Source organism: Microtus ochrogaster, chromosome 6, assembly GCF_000317375.1.
Source record: "Microtus ochrogaster isolate Prairie Vole_2 chromosome 6, MicOch1.0, whole genome shotgun sequence".
NCBI classification, from domain to species: domain Eukaryota; kingdom Metazoa; phylum Chordata; class Mammalia; order Rodentia; family Cricetidae; genus Microtus; species Microtus ochrogaster.
Window position 1 is genome coordinate 11,862,065 of NC_022013.1, and position 27,570 is coordinate 11,889,634.

Genomic DNA, 27,570 nt, shown 5'->3' on the forward strand with positions numbered 1-27,570 from the left:
TAAATGAATACAGTGTCTGTGTAATTATTTCGGGCAAAGCTAGCTGTGATGGCTGCCGGGTGGCGGGAAGCAGCCCACTGCTCGTATTACTACAATATATGTTCTTATTCTTTATCTTACAAGTTAGTACAGATTCTGAGGCTATTAAATCAATTAGTTGATAAGGTATAGGCTGAAACTCTCTATGAAGTCAGGGTTGGCTTGAACTCTTGGTTTTCTTCCTTCCTTCTTTCCTTCCTTCCTTTCTTTCTTTTTCCTTCCTTCCCTCTCTCTCTCCCTCCCTCCCTTCTTTTTTCCCTCCCTCCCTCCCTCCTTCCCTCCCTTCCTTCCTACCTCCCTTCTTTCCTTCTTCCTCTTCTTTCCCTCTCTTTCCTTTTCCTTTTGTCTTAGGGTTTCTATTGCTATAATGAAGTTCTGAGATGTAGAGAAAGAAAGTCAAGACACTCGCTACTTCCAGACTTCAGTCTGAATACTCAGCTGTTCGCTGTTTGAGACACAGTGTATTTGTCTGTCTTAGGTTTCTGTGTTGTAGTAAACACCATAACTAAAGACAGCTTGGGGAGGAAGAGGTTTATTTCATCTTACAACCCACAGGTCAGACTCCATCACTGATAGAAGTCAGGGCAGGAACTCCAGGCAGGAACCTGCAGACAGACACTGAAGCAGACGTCATGGTGCTGTTTACTGTCTTGTTCCCCATGGGTGGCTTTCTCAGCTGCTTTCCTGTACCGTCCAGGAGCACCTGTCTCGCAGTGACACCACGCGCAGTGAGCTGAGCCCGCATGTGTCATCAAGAAAGGTCGCACCCACTATTTCACAGCGCAGTCTTACAGAGGCATTTCCTCCGTTAAGATGCCCTCTTCCCACATCTGTCTACGTGTGTCAAAGCGACAACCAGCATCCTTATCAGTTTGACACACAAACATCACTTACTTAACCACAACCAAAAGGTTATCCCCAAGATCTCATCACTAATATCACAATATAAGCATACTATAAGACTAAAACCTAAATCTCCCACAATTTTCTAAAATGTTGATATTTTTAAAACCCAATTTGAAAAAAAAATCAAACATCTTTTTAAACACTTAAAGTCTCTCAACTATGAGTGTGAGTGCCTGTAAAATAAGAAATAAGTTTCATACTTATTTCTAACTCCACGAAGGAAGAACCAAGGCATGGTCACGGTAAAATCAAAGCAAAGCCTCAAAGTTCAACAGTGTGACGCTCGGAGTCAGAGTTCTGGGACTCATGATCCTCTGGGCACAAAGGCCTGTGGTAGCACCACTCTTTTGACTCTGCCAGCCACACACACACAGCGCTCTCAGAGGCTCAGGCTGGTTCCACCCAAGCTGCTGTTGTCTTAGGAGCGCATCCCACAGTGCTGGCATCTCCCAGACACTGGGTCTCCCGGGCTCTCTTTGGGAACTCAAACCTGCTACATGGTGCCAAGCAAGCCTCAACTTCTCTCCATGACCCCTTCCATCCTGGGGTTTGCCAACTTCAGCTGCCGCTGCACATTTACCAGTGGGCTCTCCTGGCCTCTCACAGCACCAGCTTCCACTGCCCTCCATGATGCCTTCATGCTTCAGCAGGGGTGGGATTATTTACTGAAGCAAGGCTGACTCCTCCCCAGGCAGCCTTCACCTGCCAAGGCTCCATTCTTGTGTCTTATTGCAGAGCTAAGTGGATGCAGAGTTGTGCAGCTTTGAGGTCATTTGTAGTTACAGAGTGAGAGAAAGCTCCCACGGTCGAACAGGTCAAACTGCTCATTGTACAGATTTGGAAACTGAGGTCCAGAGATTGGATATGCCAATGGCCACCTGCTCATACCATTAATTAGTACTGGAAAAGGAACTTGGGTTGGATAGAGCCCAGACCTCACCTTCCCAAATTGACAGTGTTTCTGTGGTGAACAGTTTTCTGACGTTTGGTTCTGTCAGGACTAATCTCAGCATTTCTCAAGCTTGGTGAAAATACAGCCTCATTACTCCGGTGCCAGCGTGCAGTTTACTATTCGTATATTCCGAGGTTTATCATTTTAGTCATGTTTAACACGGCTGCACCAGGCATGCTCTATTAAATCCTGCTTCTTTTACATTCCTGTCCGGAATTATTTATTCGCAACAATTTCCGCCCTATCAAAAGACACAGCTAATGCTGTGTTTTAATGTGTTATTTACACACAGAATAACCTATTTACAACTCAGTGTGCGCCAGAAGGAGAATGGATGGGCCCGCGCCCTGCGTTCTGTTCTATCGGGCTTTAACAATCTGGAAAGCTAATAGAACCATTTATCATTGGTGGGGAGGGGTCGGATAATTTACTTTATGCTGTGGCCAGGTCCCACTGCCTCTGATCTGGGGAGCATTTGGAGGATAATGAAGTCGAGCCTGGCATCTAAATGGGTGCGTGAGTGCCCCAGGTGGTTTGCATGTGTTTGCAGGGTATGGCCTGGATGTGGAAATGGGGGTGACCCTGCTTCTACCCAAGAGGTTTCCCCTTGGAGGTGACTCCCAGGGCATGGTGATGAATCCCATATGGGGGATGGGGGGATCTTGATGGGAGGGGCAATGTCTGGGCTGGGTATCCCCAGCTGGAAGAGTGGTCCAACTGCTTCTTGAGAGCTCAGAGACTTGACAGTAGCCAGTGGACCCCCCACAACCCTAGAGGACAAGCTCTGAACTGAGTTCAGTGTATGGCTCTCAATAGTCTTTGTTTATTTATTTAATTTATAATGGCCTTATTTATTTACTTATTGTATTCTTTCATTTATTTCGTTCTATGCATGTGGTAGATGTGCATGTTTGTGTGTGTATGTGTTTATATGTGTGTGAAGTATGTTTGCATCTGTGGTGATGTGTGTGTTTGTGTGCTAGGTACGTGTGTGCATGTTTGCGTCTGCACATGTGTTAGTGTATCTGCATTTACAGGTTTGTATAGGAATTTATGTAGAGGGTGCACACACGTGTGGAAGCCCGGGGTTGACGCGAGTTGTCTTCTTCTCCTGCTTTTCACGTTAGTTTTGTGGGCATGTTTTCTTACCGAGTTTGATGCTCAGTAACTCAGTAAGACTAGTTGACCATCCAGCCCTCGGAACCTTCCTGCCTCTGCCTCCCAAGGGCTGGGATTACAGGCATATGCTGCCTATTGCCTAGTCTTTACGCGGTTGCTGAGTGTAGAACTTGGGTACTCCTGCTTGTGAGACAAACACTTTACTGTCTGCTCCACCTCTCCAGCCCCTGGGTGGACTTTGAATGCACACTGAGGGATGAGTGGAAAAAGTCGTCTTTGGCTCCTATACCTGCGGAGCAAGTGGAGGAGAGGAATCTAGGAAACAGGGCCACTGGGCTCTGTCCCCAGGAACTCACAGTAGCCCCAAAGAAAGGCAAGGCTGTCCTTTATCTTGAAGATGTGGGCACTGTTCACTGCAGCATGGCCTTGGAGAACAGCAGGAAGGCTTGGGGGACAGGGGTTACCTGCCGTCCCCTCCCCGCTGCCCTCTTTGTTCGGCTCTCTCCTAGAGGAGGCCTGACACACTCAGACCAGTGTGAGGGCTGTGGGGACACTGTCTTGATCGTCGACTTGATAGGTCATCTAGGGGGCAAATGTCTGGATCTGCGTGTGAAAGCGTTGTCGGTACTGAGTTAGCTGAGGTGGGAAGACCCACCTTAGTGTGGATATTCCTATTCTGGGCGCTCGATGGAGTTCCTGGGCCCCAGCGTGCACTGGATGCAATGTGATCAACCACCCCATGCTCCTTCTGTACCTTCCCCGCCATCATGGGCTCTACCCTCGGACTGTGGGCCGGAATAAACTCTCCCATCATTCCTTACATTACCTTCCTTGGGTGTTTTGCCAACGGCATAAGGAGAGTGGGGTTTATGAAGTGTGGCATAGGCGTGCTCCCTGAGGACCCTCTCTACCTTGGGGACCTGCCATCTTCCCGACTCATGGCAGGTGCACTCGGGCAGCAGTTGTCGCTGCGGGCTGCTGTTTGCGAGTCTGTGATTAGTAATGCGAGAGCTGTTCCGCAGAGAGCCGCGCATGGCACTGGTACATGTTTGAGAGCGTGAACGAAGCCAAGTCTTTGCCGTGAGCAGCAGTTCACACATGATGCACAGGAGGCTATGACGTGTAATTCAAGGGACAGGGTGGACAAAGGTCCTGGGGTCTGTGTGTGTTGCAGGGTGTCTGAGGCCAAAGTGCCCAATAAGGAATGCTACCAAAGAAGCTGGTTTTCCAGCCCCATTGAAAAGACTGTTTCCTCCTGGCCCTGATGGAAGCTCATGTCTGAGTCTGTCTAGTGGCCTTTCTCGGATACATTTCCAGCTGGGGCCAGCTGGTCCTCTGTCCTTCTCAGGCGGTGGCATCCTGTCCTAGGCAGCTGTCCCTGACTGGTTTCCTGTGAACATGCCCAGGCACACCCTGCTTAGAGGTGAGGGAGAAGCTGTTGTGTTCCGGGGAGGCGGGCCGGGGATTGGGAGGTCTGTGACCCTACCAGTGTATGTTCCCCTGCCACCTGCCACCTCCCCCCATTTCAGACTCAACATTTGAGCCAAGCGCGCCCAGCCCTCAACCTGTTGGGCCATAAGAATTCCAGGATAGCTATTAGTGTGAACCGATACAAAATTGTTACTTACTTAAGACATTATGAGGTCTTTTTTTTTTTATAATTTTGTGTTATAGTTTGATTGAAACTCATGAATTCTGTAGGTGACCGTGAAGTGGGTGCTTGATTTTTGAACTCAGGTCCTCACACATACGAATCAAGCACCTTTGCTGGAAGAGCCAGTTTCCTAACCCATTCATTCCTTTGCTAGCTGGACCTTTTAGAATGCAAAGAGACCCCAGACACCCCAGCCCTCGGGACAAGTCTGATTTATAACCAATCACAGAAAATATACACGGGGAGATGGCCATGCGATGCGGCCGTTATAAAGATAAGTAACGGTGGTTTCCAAGCCGTCTCAACCCTTACCTTTGGGGTATGAAGGGGTCTCTGCAGATGGTAAGTCTTTATCGAGAAATGTTTACTCATAAACGGACACCGAAAAGCCCGGAAATGAAAGCATTCCGCCTTTTATGGAGCCACAGCAGCCCTCTTAGTGGGAGCTGCAAATCACCTGCCATCCGTCCATCCCTCCTGTCCCAGAGCTGAGGGCGGCTGGAGAGTAAGCCTGACTTACTGCCCTCCAGAGCCCGAGGTTCTCAACCTCCCTAATGCTGCGACCCTTTAATACAGTTCCTCGGGTTGTGGTGACCCCCAACCATAACGTTATTTTTGTTGCTACTTCCTAACTGTAATTTTGCTGCTATTTTGAATGGTAATGCACATATTTGTGTTTTCTGTGGTCTTCGGCGACCCGTGACCTGCATGCTGAGAACGCTGCTGCAGGCAGCGCTGCACTCCCCACCATTCTGCTTCGGCTTCCCTTCCACCCATGCATGGATCATGTTGCCCCATCTCTAGCTCGGCTCTCTGCTTGCTATGACTCACAGCTACCATGGCACCAGATCTGGGTTCTTTGGGCCCGTGCGTTACCAGCCTGTATCTTCAAGCCTGTTGTCCCTCCAACAGGGTTTCTTCGTTGCTGTGTGTGTCACAGGTGCACGAGGGCACATATGTGTAGCCATGCATTTGAAAGCAAGAGGTTGACAATGGGTGTCGCCCTCAGCCCCTCTCCACTCTTTGGAGCTAGGATCTTTCACTGAACCCGGAGCTCACTCATCTGGTTAGGCTGGTCAGCCAGTGAGCCCCAGGGCTCCTTCTATCTCCACCTTGCCAGCACTGGGATTACGGGTGCATGCCAGCATGCCTGATTTTTTTTAATGTAGGCTCTGGAGATTGAACTCAGGTCTTCATGCTTGCTTATCAGGCCTTTAACCACCGAGCCTTCTCCTCGGTCCCTCAATGGGCCTCTTGCTACCTCTGTACGGCTTTCCCTAAGCGTCTTCTGTTTCTCTGCCTTGGGAGAGCTATCCAGATAACCCCTCCATATTAAAGAACTTGGCTTTTTCGGTACAGATTTTACCCCTCCTTCCAATGTAGAGTCCCATTGGATAAATCTCCTTTTTTGGCTCTTTACTATTTATTTGGCTGTTTTGGTGGGCTTTTCCAGGACAAATGGCCAAACTTGGCTTTAAGGATAGGCTGGAGTCTGTGGAGACAGTTGGAGGCTGTCAGTCTCCCGATCCTGGGTCTTCCTAGTAGGACCTTGGGGTCTTCACAGTGCCTTCCAGTGGCTCCCCTAGAGCAGTGGTTCTCAACCTATGGGCCAAAGACGATCAGAAAACACAAATATTTACATTATGATTCATAACAGTAGCGAAATTACAGTTATGAAGTAGCAACAAATAACTTTGTGGTTGGAGGAGTTACCTCAACATGAGAAACTTTATTAAAAGGTCGCAGCCTTAGGAAGGTTGAGGACCACAGTCCTAGAGGGTCTCCCGGATCTTCCCCTGCCTCCCTGGGGTCTCCTGATCTGCTCTTCCCAGTCTCGCCTCTCAGGTCGCTGTATGGGCCCCTTGTCACACCTTGTACCTTTAGGATGTGCCCATCCTCAGATGACTCGCTGAGGGACAGTGGAGTGGCTTGCCATCTTAATGCTTTCATCAGCCATTCCTGGCCCAGCATGGTACCCCTACCCGGTGTTCTTCAGCCCACTCTCCCTCCGCTGAAAGTCCCAGGGAATCATGTCCAGGGTTCTGTCGTCCTGGGTCTTTTCTCTCTTTAGACACCCTGCCACAGACTTGGATACACGCCTGCTCATCTGGACACCCCAAGCCCTCTCCCCTGTCTGACATCCCCCTTTCCCTTGGCCTGGATGGGCCTGTGGCTGAACCCTAAGTGCCTCATTTCCGTTCTTCTAAAGGAGTGAACTGGCGGTCACTCTAGAACACACTGAAGAGTCCTGCGCTGCAGCCAGCCCGAGGTCCCTTATGGTCTTACCTCCATTTGTCTTCTGAGGGTCTGGGTGCCTGGTGTCGGAAGTGAATGGGAGAAAGGGTTAAAGGGGGAAATGCAGTGATATTTCATGTGTATTTTAGTAAATAAAGCCTGCCTGAAATTCAGAGGGTAAAACAGCTGCTGTAGTCAGCCTTATAGACCGGGCAGTGGTGACACACACCTTTAATCCCAGTAGCCACGCTAGTGTGCCCTAGAAACAGGGCGGTAGTGGTGCTCGCCTTCAATCTCAGCGCTAGAGAGATTTATAAAACGGGAGGAGACAGCCGTTAGGCACAGTCTCATTCTGAGATTTCTGGAGGCAGGATCGCCATTTCTGACAGAGGTAGAGATAAGAGTCAGTGACTGTTTTGCTTCTCTGAAATTAGGTTGAACCCTAATTTCTGTCTCTGGGTTTTTATTAATCTGCTACAAGGGTTTGCTGGGAGTCTCCTCCCGAATCCTGTCTTCTTCTGCCCCCCCTCCCCGCGCCGTTCTGTGCTCTCTGTGCCTCCTCCCTTCAGGACTGCCCAAACGCCGGTGCCTGGCCACTTACAGAGAAACGGTGAGGAAAGCCAGAACTCTAGGGAACCCCAGCCTCCATCCTTTGGGTTGTGATGTACCCCGTGAGCTTGGCTATGTGTGTGTCTGTATTAGTCAAGGTTCTCTAAAGGGACAGACTGGTAAAATAAATGGGTGTGTGTTAGTTTATATGGGTTTGTTAGAATGGCTGGCTGGCAGGCAGTAGTCCAACCTTGACTGTTTTCTGAGGGAAAGGCCAAGGATCCATTTATTGTTCATTCAAGGAAGGAAACTCAATGTCTCAGCCCCCAGTCAATGCTGGAGGCACAGGGAAGTCCTGTAGAGCCGCTGCTCTACACCCTCCTTTGGAATTCTGAAGGAGATTCTAACACCAGGGACGGAATGTCTCTGGAACAGGATAGATGAGCCTGGCAGCAAGAGTGAGTGCAGGCAGGCAAAAAGCAAAAGCTTTCTTCTTCCACGTCCTTTTCTGTGGGCTGCACCAGAGGGTGTAGTCCAGATTTAGGGTGGGTCTTCCTTCCTCTAATGATCTGACCAAGAAAAAAAGCCCTCACAGGTATGCCCAGCTGCATACCAAGATTAGCCATCACGGAGCTGGGGACTCCGCCCTGACAGTAACAGACCCAAATCCCAAATCTAGCTTTGGGACAGTGGATACTTTGAGGAGTTTGGTTCTTCATCCAAGAAAGAGAGCCATTCCTGCCTTCCTGAGAGAAGATGGCAGAGTCTGGCCAAGAGTTCATCAACACAGTGCAATTGACTACTCTGCTTGCTGGGTCCAAAGGAGGAGACTTGCTACAGTTAGTGAGTCAGATCAGGGCCCATGTTGTAAGCTTTCTTGTTGGACTATATTTGAATCTGCAGCCCCCAAATAACAACGTGGAAATTTATTATTTATTATTAATTATATTTATATATATTTTTATAATTATTATATATTATTATAATTATATTATAATTATTATATATATTATAAAAGCTTGGCCTTTAGCTTAGGCTTTTTCCTAACTAGCTCTTACAATTAATTAACCCATATTTTTAATCTATGTTCTGCCATGTGGCTGGGTTACCTCTCCTCGGTATGGCACGTCTGACTTGATCCTAGTCTGCTGATGAAATTCATATGCCTAGCTTCTTCCTCCTCTTCCTCTCTCTCCCTGAAAATCCTGCCTATTCTCTCCTTCCAAGCTATTGGCCACCCAGCTTTTTATTACAGCGATCACAGCAGTGAATCTTCACATGGTGCACAGATATCCCACAACGCTGGCCTCCTAACAGTACAATGGTGACGGCACGGAAAAGCGGGGAGAAAGCTGGGTCTCTGACTGCAGAACCAGAGACTCCCTTCTTCCTTCTCAGAGCCATCTGACATCCAGCCCTGAGCTTCTAACAGTGCTAGAAGGGATAAAGATATTCCAGAGAAAGAGAGAGACCTGTACCCCCTTTGGCTACCAGACTGTTCTGGCGATGAACCCCAAACAACTGGAATTTCCCCCAGAGTTTCAGAGTTCAAGAAGAAAAAGGCCAAGTGGCAGCCAGAGGAAGACCTGGTCTCCCAGGAAAGGATCTCACAGTTCTGACCGTTTGTGCAACCCTCTTGCAGGAGAGACCAGAGGTGAGGCGGAGTCAGTGATGGGCGTGAGTCCACACTTGGAGTAGGATTGGTTTTGGCTATGCACACCTCTGGCTCTCTATTTAAAGTCAAACCTCATCTCAGGACCCCAAAGTGGACTTGAGCGGTGTCATTGACCCTCCGTGTTCCTCTTCCCAGTGTGGCCACAGTGAACAACACTCTCTTTCCTCTGCTTTTCATCATTACTGTTCGTTACATTGGCCTGCTGAGGACAGGTGGCCCAGCCTGCTTGTGATGGCTGCCAGGGCCCAGCCTCTGTCCCTAACAGCTCTGGTCACAAGCTTGTTCAGCCCAGCAGATATGAGCTGAAAGGACCCTCTGCCGTCTCTGTCGCTCCACGGATGCTCTGCCTCCTCCCAGTCCCTGACTCCTTCCAGGCCAGATCTGATTAGCCAATTGTCCTTAGTTCAGAAGGCGTTTGGATGTTTAAGGAAGCTGCTGGTCAACGTGCTGCCAAGGCCACCCGGCTACTGGGTGCTTTAGTAAGGATCTGAACTTGAGTCTGCCTGATCCCACCAGGGAGTGCCTTCTTCCTTAGGGTCCCATTGGCACCCTGTTTCTATGGCAACCTGCTTCTGTAAAGTAGTCATGGCCCCTGCCCTCTGCCGTTTTTATTCCCCAGTGTTCTGGGACACAAGCAGATTGGTTACTGCTGAGAGAGGTGTCCTGAGTAAGGCCTGAAGTGCTTGAGACACGGAGTTTAGGGCTCCAGGGTGCTTATCTCTTGTGTGAATTAATTAATTAATGGGAGGATGGGCATGCGCATGCCATGGCATGTTTGTGGAGGTCAGAGAACTATTTTTCAGGGCTTGGTTCTCTTCTTCCACCCTGTGGGTCCCTCAGGACATTAGACTTCGTGGCAAGTGCTTTTATCCACTGAGCCATCCTGTTGACTGTGTGTGTGTGTGTGTGTGTGTGTGTGTGTGTGTATGTGTGTGTATGTGCACACATATGTGCTTGTGTGCACTGGGGTTTCGGGCATCCCCTGCAATACTTGGCTTTGTATTTTGATGTGACTCTGAAGATGTAATCCAGGTCTCACGCTTTGCCAACTGAGCGATCACCTGGCCCCATTTTGTTGTTTGAGATAGGGTTTTTATATTGCTTTGACCTGCTTGGAACTCAGTATGTAGATTAGGCTGCCCTGGAAGGGTGATTCTCTGAACGCTAGGATTATAGGCATGTGCCCTACACCTGGCTCTAAAGTTGCCGTGTTCTCCCCTCCCCCTCCCCTCCCCCACCTGTGTTTGAAGGCACCAAACAGCCCCCGAATGGGAAATTTGCTTCTAAAGTTGTATGACCTTCAGGGGGTGCTTTCTCCTTGAGAGTTTTGGGGTGCAAGGGACAGTTATTTCACACTCTCTGCCTCTCTTCTCCCTTTATCTTTTTTTTTTTTTTTTTTGCCACAGAGAACCCCATGCCATGACCTTTGTTCTTAGTGCTAAGCAACCTGAGGTATTTGTATCAGTCTGTCATTGGGACTGTATTCATTATTGTTGGGGGAGGGCTTCCCCACCTCCACCCCTCAGTGATCCTGTCAGCTGGGAAAGACTGGGAAGCATGGGGACAGGGCTTCCCTGTGGGAGTGCTCTGGAGGGGTTTTTCCCACTGCTTCTTACCCCTGCAGGAAGAGGCAGGGAAGTCTTGAGGTATAGGGAGGCCTGAGCTGGGTCTTGAGGGTGAAGAGGAGCTTGTCTTAGTTAGGATTTCTGTTGCTGTAATAAAATGCCATGACCTAAAGCAACTTGGGGAGGAAAGGCTTTGTTTAGCTTAGGGCTCAGGTCACACTCCACCACTGACTGAAGTCCCTGGAGGCCTTGGAGGAACACTGCTGACTGGCTCGCTCTTCAGGGCTTGCTCAATTTGCTTTCTAAAACACCCCAGAACCACCTACCCAGGGATGACACTGCTCACTGTGATCTGGGCCCTCCCACACTAACCATTAATCCGGATAATGCCTCAGTGATATGCCTTCACGCCAGTCCTTAATGTGGCTCCCTCTTCTCTAGCTTGTGTCAACTCGACAACAACAACAACACAGCAACAAAAAGCCCAACCAGGGCAGAGTTCAGGAGGCTGGGAAGTGGGGCATGTAGCTGTTTGTGGGCCTAGGCAGAGAGCTTGCGGGCAGTTGAGACTGAATCTAGGGACAGTTGACTGCTTTGCCTGAGTGACTGGCGAAGAAAGGCCTAGTCTGGACCCTTTCAGTCTTCTGCATTTGTTTTCGCTGGTTCTGAGCTCTCCTTGACTCCCTTAGAATTCAGGCAGTGGAGAGAGTGTGGATTTGGGTCAGTTCCTGTCCCCATCGCACGCCCCAGAATGTACACTGCCAGTTCATCTGAGCCTTCAGCTGCTGTGTTCCATTTGCAGCGAGCCATTCACTGGGGGCCCCTGTTAGGGAGACCGCGCGCGCTTGCAGCCTGGTTGGCTGCCAAACTCGCTGGAAGCTGAGAGGGTTAACACACCAAGCCAGCTGGTGAACATTAGTTCCCCTCTGCGTCACGTCACTGGCTGATGGAGAGGCAGAGAGTGAGCTGGTGGCCTGCGCCGGAGGGAGCTGCCCTCGGCTCTCCCAGGGGGCCACATGACCTGGTGCCCATCCTGTGACTCCAGGTAGGCCGGCCATGGATGCAGTGTTGTGAAGTGGATGTTGCCGCACATGCTGTGTGTGTCTGTGTGTCTGTGTGTACGTACATGCATGTTTCTCTTTGAAAGAGTTCTGTGCTGGCCAGAACTTCAGGAAAACGAAAGGGTGTAGGGGACAGAGAGGAGAGAGGGGAGTGGCTCTCCCCAGAGAGTTGGGAAGGGCCGACTTTTTCTTAAATCTCCAAGTGTCCCAACAGCGGCTAGAGACAGACTTCTTGCAGCTTCCTCTAAGGTGGTGCCCCTTCCCCCTCTTCCCAGGGCATGCAAGTCCCTAGAGGCCAGGGAACAATTTGCTGAGGTGGCCTAAGTACATGTTTTCTCCATCTGTTTTTGTGACCAAGAGGAGTTTCAAAGGGGTTGCCATGTGCCGAGTCAGTAGCTAGTGTGTGGCCGCCCTGTGGTTTCATAGGGCTGGCCAAGACCAAGATCTCCCTTCCCCAAAGAAATTCAACAAGGGCTTTCAGGGTCCTAAGCACCACGTTTACAGTGACCTGCCCCTGTGGGGGCTGGAAGGCTGTTTTACTGTGGCTCGCTGATGTCTTGGCCACCAGTGTGTGATGGCGACAGGGTTTGCAGGGAGGGCTTCTAGGCAGAGGTTACAAAAGTACAGATGTGCAGGGAAGGTTTTGTGGTCCCCTGGGCTTCACAGATGGAGTTAAGAAGCATGGCTTGGGATGTGTGTTTTCCTAGTTTGCTTGGAGGTCAGGAGGGAAAAAAATGTCCAAATTAGGAATGGGCTTGTGGCTTAGCTGAGCGTAGCAAAGAGGAGACTGTCCGGTGTGGATGCTGAGATCGGAGGGACACTTCTGGCCGAGGAGGGGCCCTGGTGGTGGAGAGTCTTATTCTGGCTTGGGTTATGAACTAGTGTCTGATGGCTCATGCTTGAGTCTGCTTTCCAGGGGACTCCTGGCCAGTCTCTCTCCTCACTCTCCCCCTCCCTGCTGTTTATCAGCTCTTTGATCCCAGGTTGGCCTGGAACTTGCTATGTATCCAGGGATGATCTTGAACTCCTGTCATTCCTGCCTTCTGAGCGATGACTGTAGTCCTGTCCCACCAGGCTGTGGTTTTGTGGGGCTCGGGCTCTAACTGAGTGTGGATAGAACTAGAGTTCAAACACACAAGCTAGGCAACCGGGGCCATGCCCAACCTTCACCTTCTCCCTAGCGGAGAGCTGGGAGGGCCAACTTAGGGGCCTTAGGGCATCACCTCTGAAACCACCTCTTTCTGCTTTGTCCCAGCCAGCCCTTTGTGAGGTCTGAGCCCCCATTACTTCCAGAAGCAAGTGCAATGTCCTTATTACAGACGGGAAAGCTGAGATGACCAATCTGGGCCACCCAACGAGGTGGCACTGGTGTTGGTTGAGGCTCATTGTAGTCAGCCAGCCCTTTCCTTGGCTGGGCCACTGTCTGTGCTATGCAGTGAGTGTTCCTGTAAGTCTTTGACGCCACAGTGTCAGGACACAGTGGCCTGGGCAGTGGCTGCTCCTTCACGGGATTTTGCTAGGTCCATGTGTCTAACTTGGAGATGGACTTTGGTGACTTAGGCCTGGGCAGTGAGCCAAGTTCATGTTCTCACCATGCCAGTGATGCCTGGACAAAACATCAGTGTCCTGTCCTAAAGCGGGGTGAAGGGATTACTGCTGGGGACATACTGAGCTGCTGGAAGCAGGACACTTCCCGCAGTACTCAGAAGGCCACAGAGTCACCGTTAGGGTGACTGCGATGGCTGATGCTGACGGTTGACTGGACTCTCCCAGGAGACCAACCGCTGGGCACGTCTGTGAGGGAGTTCGGGTTTGCTTCACCGATGTGGGAAGATCCACCCTGAATGTGGGCAGCAGCAACCCATGGGCTGGGATCCTGAACTAAATACAATGAAGAAAGTGAGCCAGAGCAGGCATCCACCACTCTGTGACTGCGATGCAATGTGAACAGCAGGTGCCTCAAGCTCCTGCCTCCATGCCTTCCTGCCACAGTGGACCGTGCACCCAAGCTGTGAGCCAAAGCCATCCCTCCCTTCCTCCAGCTGCTTCAGTATCAAGAAGGAACCTGATCCAGTGGGCAGGAGTCCCTGGTAGCCTGCCACAGAGGTTTCGCTCTGCACAGCAGATGCTGAGTGCAGCCCACCAGAGGGGTCCCAGTTAGGACAAAAGACAAATGGGCAGCAGGGTCCTTTTGGGAATGTGTTAAGAAATGGCTGGCTGATCTTGGTGCTGCAGAAGGTTTGTGACCCCCAGATGTCTGAGCGCTCCTTGTGGGGTGTTGCTGTGGCTAATATCAAGAGTCCCCCCTGAAGTCTTCAACAGAAGTTCAAACCATATACTGACTCTATTCATTGAGGTGTTAAAAAGTTGATGGGGGTTGGGGGATATAAAACACTTGCCTGGCATGTAGGAAAGCCCTAGGTTCTATCCTCAGCACCCTATAAACCAGGCATGGTGGCACATGCCTGTAATTCCAGCACTCTTGGAGTAGAGGCAGGTGGATCAGGAGTTTAAGGTCACTGTTGCTTCATAACAAGTTTGAGGCTAGCTTCGGCTGCATGAGACCTTGTCACAAATAACAGCAAAGTAGATGAATGCAAAAGAGCGCAGACCAGCACAAACCATCCTCAGGGTGACCCACCTTCTGCCTTCTAAGGGGGAGCATCATAAGTGAGAGACCATTTCCTTCCAGCCCTCCTTCCTTCCCTTCCTCATTTCCTCTCTTCTCCTGCCTACTTCCTTTCCCTCTCCCTAATTGCTCCCCCTTCTTCAGTCTCTCTAGCCCAGGCTCTCCTTTAAATCACTCTAGTGGAGGATGGCCTTGAGTTCCTGATCCTCCTGCCTCCACTGCCCAGATGCTGGGCTCTAGGGCTTCATAATCACTCACTCTCCCCTCCCCCGACTCCAATCCCTCGGTCTGGGTTAGGTTCTTTTCTTTCTATTCAGGGCTCATCTTTTCCAGGATAGCTCTAAAATTGAAAACAAAAATAGAAAAAAAAATGTTAATTCTCACGCTGTTGGAATTCACAGCTTCAGCAGGTTGTGAAGCCAGAAGGGTGGGCTTCCTGTCTTCATCCAGAATGCAGTCTGAAGTCGTCCAGGCCTCTTACCTGGCCTTTCCTTCCTTCTCTAGTGGAGAAGTCTACAGCACGGCTCCAGCGTGGTGAATTCCAGAAGCTCTTGTCTGAGCCGCTGGGCAGGTGCCAGGTGCAGAGTCTATGGTGAGGGACAAGTGCAGGGTGGATGGGAGCCGTGGATGAGCCTGGCATCCATGGACAAGCCTGTCTTGCTCTGATTCCTTATCTTGCTTCTAGAGCCCCTCTGGTCCTGGTCATAATATGCTTTTCAGGGATACTTTCCCGTAACCAAAGATCGTTTACCTGAATCGCCATTGAATTTCTATCACAGGAGCTATCACTGGTGCCACCATAGCAAGCTATAGCAGTGCAAACCCATGAGTCCAGGTGCTCGGGTGGGAGGAAGGAGCTGGAGGCACGAACAGGTGGGGAGAACCCCGTTGGCATTTCTGGGACCAGTGTCTACGCTACTTGACAGGCATGGAAGAGGCTGAGGATTGCACACACTGAGATCTGCTTCTGCATTTCAGTGGGACGCATTGAAGAAGGTTTGTTGGCACACCCCTCACATTGCCCACTTGGGGCAGTTTGGGGAGACTACAAGAACAGGAGGCCTGACCCGAGTGGGTGGGGCTCAGAGTGTTTGCTGGAGTCTCCTCTAGAGAACCCTGATTTCCTTGACTGTGTGCTGAGAGACCTACCCTGCAGTGGGACTCGGCTGAGGCTGACAGAGAGGGAGCAAATGCTTGTGAGATCCTAACAGGTCAGGACCACAGGGACAGTGCCAGTCATGCAGGCTAGGAAAGTTTGCCCTTTCTGTCCCCACAGCATTTATGGATGTGATGGCCGTTGGCCTCATTCCTATAAAACTAGACACAGATCGAAACTTCTCATGCTTTATGGGCTGAAAGCAGTTTATTGGTCCAGGGATGTAGCTTAGTTCCTAGGGTGCTTGCCTAGAGCTTGAGGCCCTGAGTCCTATCACCAGCCCTGCATAGACGGGGTGTGGTGATGCAGGCCTGTGATTCTAGAAGGACAAGATCACAAGTTCAAGGTCATCCTTCCCTGCAGAGTTTGAAGCTGCCTAGACCACCAGAGGGCCTGTCTCCAAGTCAGAAAGAAAGAAAGAAAAGAAGAAAGAAAGGAAGGAAGGAAGGAAGGAAGGAAGGACCAACAAATCCATAATTTGTTAAATAATGGAGTGCTGTGGCAAGTTAACTTTATTTGATAAGTAAGAGAAAATATTTTTCTGATTTGTTGGCTCCGAAAGTCAAAGTTGTCATTAACTTAGTTTGTGTGCATGTGAACATGTATGTGTATTGGCTCCCGTGTAGTGGTCAGAGAGCAGCTCCAGAGGGTCAGTTTTCTCCTGCCTTGTTGAGCTGGATCTCTCTTGTTGGCTGTGAACTCCAAGCTAAGTGTCCAGTGAGTTTCCAGTCAATGCTCTGGTCTCCGCCCCTTGTTTGTGGGCGGAGTTCTGGGGTTACAGATGTAAACCACTGCATCTGGCTTTTTATGTGGGTTCATAGGATGGAGCTCAGGTTCTCAGGCCTATGCTGCTAGTGCCGTTATTCCCTGAGCCATCTCCCTGGCCTGAACTATCTTTTTAGCAGTGGAAAGCAGCAGTAAACATTAAACTCAGAGAGGTTATGTATGTCATTTGTTCTCTGTCGCATGGCACGTGTGAAGGACACAGCGAGGAGATAAGGCCATGAGGTCTGTTGCGTGGAGAAGGTGACTAGATCAATAGAGAGGGGCTAGGATTTGTCTTTTCCCTGAGCTGGGCATGGGAACTGTAGCAGTAACTCCCTTCCCTCCTTACTGTGTAATTCCTAGGGTGCTTGCCTCATATGTTTGTGGTCCTGGGTCCCATCCCCAGCCCTGCAAGAACTGGGCATGGTGAGCCTGTAATTCCACAGGTCAGGGGGATCTGAACGTTTCTAGTTCACCCCTTCCCACAGAATTGGCTGTTTCAGGTGTTGTAATGCAGTATCCTATGTCCTGGAAAGTGTGTGGAGCATCTGTGTGTGGAACTCACACAGGGGTTGTGTCTACTTCTCTCGGAAGCTGCTGGCCCTCCTGCCTCCAGCTCCTGTATGCGGGGATTGCAGGCGTGTACCACCACGACTGGTTTATGCCGTGTTGGGTGAACAAGCCCAGGGCACCGTGCGTGTGAAGCCAGCATCCTCAGCCTCTTGCAGTCATTTCTGATGACTTATCTCCCCCCTCCAGCCTGTTGCCTTCTGTCCCACAGGCCCACCCTCCCTGCCACCGGCGGTCGGATGTTTGGATAACCAGGCATAACTGGGCGGGTGATCACAGGGACCCTGCTTCCGCCTGTGTCTGCTGGTTGACAGATGTCTCTGCACGAGCCTGGACTGCTTAGAGCCTTGCATGTCAGCTGTGGTCCAGCAGCGTCCCAGTGTGGAGCAGGACACCAGGGGTGAGGAGCCCCCAAGCCCTCGCTTCTGGTCACACTGGGAGGCTATTCGGTGATGACTCTTTGTTGTGATATAGCGGAGCCTTGGGTGGTGGCCAGGTTCTGTCTGGAGATAGCTGGGTCACTTGCAGCACGTGTCCCACTGAGTGAATCAGAAAGGAGAGAGGAGACAGACGGTGGATTCTGGGAGGCTGGGAGTCCATACTTGAAGCAATGCCCTGCACCTGCCAGCAGAGGAGAGAGCCATGTTGGTCTGTCTCCATTACTTCACATTCACGGTTACGGTCAGGTTCTTCCAGTCACACGGGGGTCCTTTTCAGCATTCTCAGTGGCCTGTTTTGGGGTTTCCATCCACACAGTCTCTGTGTCCAAGAGTAGCACATGCCTTCCATTGCCCTTGTCTAGGGATACAATGGGGGTGTCCCTACATTCCGGACTCCTCAGCTGGGCCCACTTCTTCTTAACTGGAAACATTTGAGTATTTATTTCAAGGGACAATTGGATCTCTGGTAAGGACTTCAAAAAGTGGCGTTTCTTTGTGTTCCTGTTTTCTAGATTAGGGATCTGTGATCTGAGTACTCCTGGCCACATAGGTGGGTAGTGGCTTTGGAACCAGGCCTTTTTTTTTTTTTTTTTTTTTTTTTTTTTTTGTTTTTTCGAGACAGGGTTTCTCTGTGGCTTTGGAGCCTGTCCTGGCACTAGCTCTGTAGACCAGGCTGGTCTCGAACTCACAGAGATCCGCCTACCTCTGCCTCCCGAGTGCTGGGATTAAAGGCGTGCGCCACCACCGCCTGGCTGGAACCAGGCCTTTTATGCACATGATTGTTTTGCATGTATACGTATGAGCATCACATGTATGCCTGGTATCCACACGGTTCAGAAGAGGACATAGGATCTCCTAGAACTGGAGTTAGTTATGGATGGTAGTGAGCCACATGTGGGTGTTAGGAATTCAACATACATCCTCCTCCACCCTTGCAGTTTGTACAGGGCTCGGGGTCTCCTCCAGGTCCAGGCCCTGGAAGGAAATGAAGTCAAATCCCACGCACCACAGCCCTTCAAACCACACAGAGAGTGAGCACTTGCTGGTGGTATTGGCCGTGAGGGCGAACCAAGCAGAATCAGAAGTAGATTTGGTCAGTTTACTGAACCGTTCCATTTTTCTCTTTCAAATTACATTTTTATTCAGTTGGGAAGGTTGGTCACATGCTGCACCGTATGTGTCCCTCTCTGCTTATAGCGGTGCCTCTGCGAGCCATCTTTGTACCGGTGCCTCTGCGAGCCGTCTTTGTCCCGGTGCCTCTGCGAGCCATCTTTGTCCCGGTGCCTCTGTGAGCCATCTTTGTACCGGTCTGTGCTCAGGAGTATTTTAGTTACTTTACACAATACCTCACAAAGGCGATGTAAGGAAGAGCTTATCTTGGCTCCCAGTGTAAGGGTACAGTCTGTCAGGGCAGGAAAGGCATGGCAGCAGTAACTTGAAACCACCAGTCACATCTATTGCATCTGTAGCCAGAGATGAACACTGGTGCTCAGTTCACTTCCTCCTTTTGGTGAAGTTTAGCACGGTTAGGGCGGGTCTTCCCACCTCAGTCAACCCAATCTAGAAACTCCCTCACTGACAAGGAGGTTTGTCTCCTAGATGGTTGTAGACCCTGTCGCGTTGACAGCGTTAACCATCGCAGAGTGCTAGGATGCTAGGGTGTGCCTGACTCACAAACAAGCTGCACAGCAGTGGCTCCCAAGGAGCCGCTCCATCCTGGTGGTACCGCACCCCTTTCCCGTGTGCCTGCTAGGCAGGGAAGTGAGTGCAGACTCCTGGAAGACCCTAGGCATCCAGTATGATGTAGGAGGGTTGTACGATCCTACCCGCACCTGCCGTGAGCCCTTGAGGCCTCTTGTTTCTGTTGCTTTCACTTAGTTTATTGAGAGCATTTAGGGGCTTTGGGATGCTCAGAGACCTGTGGGGTGACTTTTTGTGAACCTCATTCGGGTTTTACAGCAGGACTTTACCCTTGTTAGCTGACACCATGGGCCACACTTAGGTCTTGGGGTTAGGACGTCTCTGGCTGACTACGGGCAAGGTATACGTGCTTGTCAGTACATGAGTAAGCATGCGCTTGTGTGTAAGATTGCTTCCAGGTCTCTTCTGAGTGTAGGAGCTTTGTGTGATAGCCTCCATTGTTTGGACTTAGTGTTTGCTGTTGTGTAGGTCACAGTTGAGTGGTGGTGGATGGTGGACTTTCTACTTACCCACTGGTCCTTAGGTGTGAGCCTATTACCCGCCCCTAGTCTTAGCATCTCCCACCAAGGCTAAACAGCAGTGTGCAGTGCCCCTGCGGGAAGCATCCTGTGTTCCTTTTTGCCTCCTTGATCATTTTCACAGCTCAGTTTCTTCTACCCTGAGAGGGTTCCTATCCACCCCTGCTTTCTGCCCCTTCTCTGGACCCCAGTGGGAACACGCCAGGCACTAGGAGCCCTTAGCCCAGGGTGGGGAGGAATGAGAATGAGCAAACACAGGTGTGCACATGTGTGTGCCAAATCTGTGTATGTCTGTAGGGTGGGCTGCAGGGTTCTGGGAACATGGTCCCTTGTAGCAGTGACCCTCAGGGGATTGGGAGAGAGACCAAACTCAAGGCAAAGGTAATAGGGGTCCGTTTCTTGGGGGCTCTCTCAGGGCAGAATTTAGCATGATAAGAGGGGTAGAAAGATGGTGAAGTGGTTAAGAGCATTGCTGCTCGTCCAGAGGATTCAGGTTCAGTTCCCAGCTTACAGCCATATATACATATTTAGTAAGAATATGACATCCTCTTCTATCCTCTGTGGGTACAAGGCAAGGGACCCATAGACATAAAATAATAAGATAATGTTTTAAATGATGAGGGTGGTGATGAGGGTACACAGTCATTGTGGGCGAACAGACCCAGGCCTCTCTGTGCACAATTTCTTTCCTTTTTTGCCTGACTCCATAATACTCTCTTGGCTGTCTGTGCTGGCTCTATATTCTAATTCTGTGTGTCTGTGTGTCTGTCTGTCTGTCACTTTCCTCCTGTTCTGTTCTTTCGTTGGCCTCTGGCCCCTGGCCTCTGTGTCTGACCGTCTTTCACTTTGCCCTGGTATTCCTATCCATTTCTTTTTGTTCCTTGTCTAATTTCTGCCACCCTGAACTTCCTTCTTCAACCCCTTTTCCACCCATCCCCCGCCATTTCCTTCCTTCCTTCCTTCCTTCCTTCCTTCCTTCCTTCCTTCCTTCCTTCCTTCCTTCCTTCCTTCCTTCCTCTCACCTCCATTTTTCTTTCTGCCCCTCCCGTCTTCCCTTTTTCCTCCTTCCTTGTCTCTGTGTCCCTTTCTCTTTTTGCCCTGAACCCTGAGGCCACCCATCTTGATGCCTGATGCTGAGCCCACCTTCCCCAAGGCACTGTTGTCCCCTGGTCCCACACTGGTGCTAAACAGGACATCAGCTAGCACTGCTCCCATGGAAAAAAACTTCATGGCACAGAACCTGGGGCCGTGGCTACTAGACCTCCCTGGAGACTGGCGGTGCCTGTGGTGTGGGGACAGGTGTCCTGGGACAGCACTGACGTCACGCAGGGAGGCACCTGTGTTTTCCGGAGGGTGAAGCCACAGGCATTTAAGGCACGGAAGTAAGAGCCAAATCTGAGGTGTTTGGGTTCGTTCCCTTGGTTGGGGATTGGTGAGGAAAATGCAGTCAGTCAGCATCTGCCCAGGCTCCTTGCCTGGGGACAGACAGTAGAGGGTGGAGAATATTCAGAAATAAGTGTTTGTGTTCATTTGTGTGCTTACTAAGCAGGACACTCTGGCCACAAAGTTTTCATGTTGTCTTAGATGCCACAGGCGAGCTTTGATGATTTAAGTACATGGGGTGTATATACACAGGTAATGTAGAAATATTCTCTGTCTTCCGTCCTTCTCTCTTTCCCTCCTTCCCTCCCTCCCTTCCTCTGTTCCTCTCTTTCTCTCCGTCTCTCCTCCCTCTTACTCCTTTCCCTCTATGTATGTGGTATATGTGTATGTGTGCTTGACCATGTGCACATGTGTGGTGTTCATGTTCTCTCTGTTTGTACAGACATGCACATAGAGGCCCGAGACTGATATCAAGCATCTCACTCCCTCACCTTCTACCTTATTCTTTTTAAAGATTTATTTATGTTTAGTTATAGGTCTGTGCACATGAGTGCATGTACCTGTGGTGGCCAGAAGAGGTCATTGGATTCCCAGGATATGGAGTTATTGGTGGTTGTAAGCTGTTTGTTGTGGATGCTGGGACTCAAACTCCAGTCTCTGCAAGAGAGCCAGGGCTTTAACTGCTGAGCCACCCCTGAAGCCCCCTCCACCTGGTTTTGCTGTTGTTTGTTTTGAGATAGTATCTCCTCACTGAACCTGGAGCTCACTGTTTGAGCTATGCTAGCTGCCCAGTGAGTCCATAGCATCCTCCTGTGTCCCCCTCCCTGATGCTGGGGCTACACTTGCATGTCTCTACAACCAGCTTTTTACGTGGTCCCTGGGGATGCAACTCAAATTCTGAAGCTTGCAAGGCAAGTACTTCACCGACTGAGCCATCTCTCCAGCCCTAAGCTCTTCATCAATTAACCAGGGAAGTGTGAGTGTGTGCCTCCCTCAGCAGTGAAGGGTCAGTGTGTCTTGGCTCTGCGGCCTGGGACAGACTGTGGTGATGTCCCCAGAGGGCATTGGAGCCTATGAATCTTGCACATGGTGTCTGTGACCCTTGAGAGGACGTGAATCTTGCATTTGTGCCATTTGGCACTACTGCCAAGCGGCAAGGCTGTCATCAAGTACAGACAATTAAATTTCGCTCTTGGATCCACTGTGATAGAAGGGGACAGGAAGAGGTGGAGGATGGAGAATATAGGGGCTGCTGGAGACTGGGTGGCCTGGCGGGCACTGTGGCCGTGAGGGCTAGGCTGAGCCCCACGCACAAGCCTGAGGCTGGTGCCAGGGATGGATTGTGAGTACTGAGCCGCTCACATCTCAGTGGCCTTCACAGTGTGTCCCTCTGGGAGAGAGCTGCACTCGGCCTCCATGTGTATCCCCAAAGAGCAGGCTCTCCTGTTCCAGCCCGTCCTGAGCTGCAGCCCCCTCTGGCTGCTGTTTTCTGTTCCCGGTGTAAGGCCAGCTCTCCACTGGACATGTGCGGTCTTCTAAAGCTGCAGACTTTGCCCTGCATTTTGCTGACCTGGGAGGAGGTCACTTTATCTCCAACCCCCAGGCTGTTCCCAAGGGGACACATGGAGTGTGTTAGGTAAGCCAGGCTGGGGGGGCGGAACCGAGGCTGTGTTTGCCCCTTTCTCTCTTGGCAGTCTCCACCTCCCCTGGAGCTCTGTCCTGTTCCCACTCCAGGCATGCTGGTGGACCATATCTAGTAGGCTTGATTTTCTGGGATGGTGATGTGGGGATGTGCGCTCACCCCCAGACAACTCCATTAGGAGCCCTGTGAAGTGCTCACCTGCTCTGTTTTACCAGCCTGGATGACACAGGGCTTTTCCTCTTCCACCCTCACCCCAGATCTCCTTAAGCCCCCTTTCCTTGCCCTCTGTCTCCCTCTGTGCCTGCACTGTCCCTTGGAACTTCTCTTTGTTTTATTTCTTCTTGGGCCTCCATGTCTACGAGATGGCTCTCCCCTGGAGCGGGACTCCAAGGCTGCAGAGGCAGTGTGATTGGAGGGAGGCCCAGTCCCTGGGGAACCTGGAGGTGCTGTGACCTACCAATGCCAGCTCTGCACGTGAAGGGCGACTTCTTCTCACAGCCTGAGCTTACCCCCTGCATCTCCTGCTCCTCAGCTGTGTGTCCTTAGGCCAATCACTTCACCTCTCTGAGACTTGTTTCCCTACCTAGAACAGCCAGACAAACAGGTCTCTCTGCAGAGCTAAGCTGAGGGTGGATTGAAAGTCTCAATCCCCCCACCTTGTATGAGCAGACCCCTCCGTGTGCTACCCAGACACTGGTCATCAGAGTGGTCATCTCCCTCTCTCCACTGCCCTTGTGGTAACCAGCAGAGCTGAGGCATGCCAAGAGTCCTGAGCTCAGAGCATCTCTGTAGCTCCCCAGACCTCCTTGCTGGCAGCTGCTACACGGGCAGGCCATTTAGGGACACTTGGCCTTTGGATTTAAGATTCTCTTTCATGAGAATCCACAAACCAAAGTTTAAAATTCAATTGGAAGTCAATGCCAGGCCTTCCAAAGGCAGCTGAGGGCAGGCCTAAAACAGCCAGGTGACTAGTTGCTTAGTGGATATGGAGTAGACATGGCTGGCCAGGCCAGAGTCAGAGCCCAAAGCACAGCAGGCTGATTCAGAGTTTGTCACCATCACCGTCACCATGATTGTCACCGGGGCTTGCATGTACACATGACTGGGGGTGTCAGGTAGGCCTCACTAAATAGCCTAGACTGGTGGCCTGGGAACCCCGGGAATCTTCGCATCTTCAACTTCCCATCCTGTGGTTACGGCTCACCACACCCATCTTTTTACATGGTTCGTACGCAGGCCCTCATGCTTGTGTGGCAAGGCTTCGCTGACAGCATATCCCCTCCTCATAGACAAGTTGTTCTTCCACCAGGTAGTTTTCAGTCTGTAGGACTTGAACCTGTGGATGTGGAACTCCATAGACAAGGGACGCTTCATCCGCAGTCCGGCCACTGGATATAGTTAAATATTTAATGTTTCAAGCACACAGAAAAGACTGAACTGAGTTTCTTTAGTTGCTCGGCAGTGTTTATTGTTGCACATGCGGTTGCCATGGATGGAGCCCCTCCCCCACGTCCACAGAGAAGGAGCTTCTGAGGACAGGCGTTGTGAAATCAGATTTGTGCTTAATGATGTGTGTGTGTGTGTGTGTGTGTGTGTGTGTGTATGTGTGGGGGTTGGAGGTTGATACCAGGTAGCTTCTTCAATGGCTCTTGATTTTTTTGTTTTGAGACAGGGGTTCTCACTGCCCATTCCAGAGCTAGGATTACAGGTGGGAGCCACCCCTCCCCCCCCCAGCTTTTTCTCTGAACTCAGGTCCTCATATTGTGTAGCAGACACTGTACCACACACACACACACCTGTGGGGGGGGGGGACTGAATGACACTATGATGTAAAATGTACTTCTTTATCTGCATCTCCATAAACATTTTAAATCTGAGGCCTAGTGTGTTGTCTTGTGAGCTGGCTTAGTGGGTAAAGGTGCTTGTCAACAAGCATGCCAACCTGAGTTTGACCCCAGGACCCACACAGTGGAGAACTGACGGCCACAAGTTGTCCTCTGGCCATGCCACATGCCACACAGACCCTGGCTTGTGCATGCATGCCTATGCATCTCCCTCCCTTTCTCCGTATCACACAGACACACACACACACGTACACATCATCACCATCATCATCATCTAAAAATAATTGCTGGCTTGTTTAGTGTTCATACCTTTTCAGCTTTATGAGATATTGTCAAATTGCTCTCTAAAGCAGCTAGGCAAGTTTCTCATCTCCACTTATGTAGTAGTTGATTCATGATTTTATTTTATTTTATGACAATCCAGTAAACATGAATGATCCTGCTTTAATTTTTATTCTCCTTATTTGTGATGTACTGGGCATTCAGATTTCTTCTTCATTCGTGTATTTTCTTTCCTTTGCTCAGTTTCCTTTCCTGAAAAATATTTTTCCTAGAGATGCTGACCATTTTTCTCTCACACCCTTTTTCTGTCTTTGCTTGGCCATGATCTTGAGGTATGAGTTGGTTTGTTAGGGCAACAATTGTATGTTACAATTTTTTGAATTTATTTTTAATCATTTATATTTACATGTGTATGTGTTCCACATCTGAGTGTGTGTGTATGTGTGAGTGTGCATATGTGCATAAAAGCCAGAGGTTGACATTGGACATTTTCCTATAAATTGATCTCCGCTTTATTTTTTGAGACAGGATCTCCCACCCCCACCATTTCATCTCCCTGTCCTTTGATCCTGTGCCCCCCAACATCCCGTTTCCTGCTTTTTGAGTGGTTGGGTAAGCCCCATTTTCTATGTACTTTTTAGCTGTTTTGAGGTCAGCCCAACTCTTCAGGAGTACATTCATGGCTCGTTTTTATCAGCAGTTTATTAGCGATATCCTCCCTTGTCCTTCTCATATGCCCTTTCCGTTTCTTGGTTGGTGGCTGCTTCTGTGTGTCTTGCGGTGCTGGGGACAGAACCCACACTTTCTGAGCACTGGGCTAAGCATTTAACTCGAGTTTTATAAGCTATAGTGTGCCGAGCTACTGAGCTACCTGTAGCTCTTTGAAAGTCGGATGAATCCCAAGTGTTGGCCAGACGCTGTCCCTTTGAATCATGCCTCTCTCCTTCTGTGGTGGTCTCCATTCTCATGCCGTTTTTACCTCATCTTCCTATCACCCATCACTTTTTGCTTAGGCATCCTTAATCCCTTTTTAAGCTAACTATAGGCTCTTTCTGCTGTCTGCTGACTCTTGCCCATAAGTGTGCTTGCATGTGCTTTGTAATTTGGGGTAATGAGTAGAGATTTAACTGTAGGAAATTTGCTTGGCCTGAGTGTTCTTTCCAAAGTGGTCTTCTGGATGCCTGCCAGGGTCTTTAAAGTTTTCTTTTCTTTTTAATTTTAAAAACCGCATTTATTTATTTGTCTGTCTATCTGCATCTGTATGCATGATGCAGGCACACACGCATGTATACACACACAATGTGCGTGTGTGTATGTATGTGTACACTCATGCCTCAGAGTGAGTGCAGAGGTCAAAGGACAGCTCTGTGGATGGGGAACAAACTCAGATGGTTAGAATTGGCAGTGAGTACCTTTACCCACTTAGCCATCCCCACAGTCCTGATTACTGGGTCTTTAGGAGCTGTACAGATATGCAATCAGTTTTATGATCTTTCTGTGGCTTGGAGTTCAAAGTGGGGTGGGATGAGATTGTCAGTTTAACTCTCTACCCAGTGAGGCTCAAACCTGTGACTGCAAAACTTCTGAAGAGACCTCATTAGTCTCTCCCATTTCCCAAAAAGAGGGAAAGCATATAGCCTCTTTGGTACATTACTGGGTAGCAAAAGGCACCCAGTCTTCAGTGGTGCAGCCACTGGGGTTCATGTCTGTCTTAAGTTGGAGATTCTGTTGCTGTGATAAACGCCACAGCCAAAAGCCACTTGGGGAGTAAAGAAAGGGTTTATTTCCTCTCAAAATTCTCATGTGACACGCCATCACTGAGGGAAGTCACGCCAGGAACCTGGAAGCAGGAACTGATTCAGAAGTCATGGAGGGGTGCTGCTTACTGACTTGCTCCTCCTGGCTTGCTCAGCCTGCCTTCTTACACAAGCCAGGACTGTCTACCCAGGGGTGACACTGCCCGCAGTAGACTGGACTCTCTCTCCCACATACACCATTAGCCAGGAAAATACCCTGGAGACTTGTCTCCAGGCAACCAGATGGAGGCATTTTCTCAGTCGGCTTCTTATACCAGATAACTCTAGGTTGTGTTAAGTTGACAGTAACCAACCAGGACAGTGAGAGACCCCATTTCAAGGGTGGAAAGGGATAATGCAGGATACCGCATAGTCTTCTTTGGTCTTCACAGGTGCATGCATGGGTGTGAACACCCACAGACACGCATGCACCACCACCACCCTGTCTCCAAGACACTGGGTCTCATCCTGGCCCCTGAGACACCAGCTCCAGCTCAAGGATTCCTGATGGCCCTGAGACCCTCTATCTTCCACCTTCAGGTGGTCCCTTTTCTAGGTGTCCTCGGTGCTTGTCTGGACAAGTGTTCCCATATCCTCTGTCTGGAAAGCTTGCAGTCTCCCCAGGAGTCAGCCGTCACTGTTCTCTCTCCCAGGGCAGATGAAAGGCAGAGGACGGGGGAGAGACAGAACCCCATATTTTGGGAAAGAATTGTAATTATTATCCACTCCTAGGCAAAAGGCCTGTGAAGTGCTCGGTTTTCCGAGGAGGGAATCCTTACCTCTGCCTTCTTCTAAAACTCTCTGGCTGAGTCCCTCTCAGCCTGCAGGGTGGGGACCAAGGCTTCTACAGCCTAAAGAAAGGTGAAGGTTGTCAGAGGCCTGCTCCTTCTCCCTGTAGTAGCTAGCCAATCCTGTGTCCCCCTTGCAGGCCACATGACCATCTTAGGGATCAACTGACACCTTTGCAAGGGCAGTTCCCATTACTGCCTCTTCCTCTTCTTTCTCTTCCTTCTTTTCTTCTCCTTCCCCGTGTGTGTGTGTGTGTGTGTGTGTGTGTGTGAGAGAGAGAGAGAGAGAGAGAGAGAGAGA

At 50.2% G+C, this 27,570-nt stretch overlaps 1 protein-coding gene across 1 annotated transcript in view; it reads left to right on the forward strand.

Annotated features, from left to right (window-relative positions):
- Positions 1–27,570, forward strand: part of Gli2 (GLI family zinc finger 2) — a 227,964-nt gene that overhangs the window by 60,504 nt on the left and 139,890 nt on the right. The gene's annotated exons all lie outside the window — the stretch shown is intronic.